The following is a 649-nucleotide window of genomic DNA, read 5'->3' as shown; positions in this document are numbered from 1 at the left end:
ACCTTCCTCCCCACCATCATCCCCCTCCCTACAGCTCTCAACCTTCCTCCCCACCATCATCCCCCTCCCTACACCTCTCAACCTTCCTCCCCACCATCATCCCCCTCCCTACAGCTCTCCACCTTCCTCCCCACCATCATCCCCCTCCCTACAGCTCTCAACCTTCCTCCCCACCATCATCCCCCTCCCTACAGCTCTCAACCTTCCTCCCCACCATCATCCCCCTCCCTACAGCTCTCAACCTTCCTCCCCACCATCATCCACCCCAGTTTGCCCCCTGGGACACCGCTCCCCCCCAGATCTGCTAGAGCAGGGCTGGGTGCTCCCGGGTGTTGATAGATGGGGGGGGCTATGAAAATAAAGCAGAATTTGGCCAAATATCTAGAGCAAAACCATCTCCGACCTGGCTTTTACCCCCACTCCCCCCAGGGGGGGGTCCCTGGCAGCCCCCGGCCGCGTCCCAGCCTCTGGGTGAACCCTCTCCTGGACCCCCCCGTGGCAAAAGCAGGATTTCAGGGGGGGCAGCCAGAGCCCACCCCCTCCCCAGGCACATTTCCATCCTCATCTCTCCCAATTTTCTCCCTTCTGACTGAAAAACCACGGAAGCCACCCAAGGCCAGGGCTCAGCCTCACTGGCCGGTGACCACGG

General features: G+C 61.5%; 1 protein-coding gene across 2 annotated transcripts in view; it reads right to left on the bottom strand.

Moving 5' to 3' along the window:
• The window catches only part of IKZF4 (IKAROS family zinc finger 4), a 21,964-nt gene that overhangs the window by 3,432 nt on the left and 17,883 nt on the right, over window positions 1-649 (bottom strand). The window lies entirely within an intron of this gene.

The sequence above is a fragment of the Calidris pugnax genome, unplaced genomic scaffold (assembly GCF_001431845.1).
Source record: "Calidris pugnax isolate Ruff unplaced genomic scaffold, ASM143184v1 scaffold541, whole genome shotgun sequence".
NCBI classification, from domain to species: domain Eukaryota; kingdom Metazoa; phylum Chordata; class Aves; order Charadriiformes; family Scolopacidae; genus Calidris; species Calidris pugnax.
This window is presented reverse-complemented; position numbering and strand designations above follow the sequence as displayed.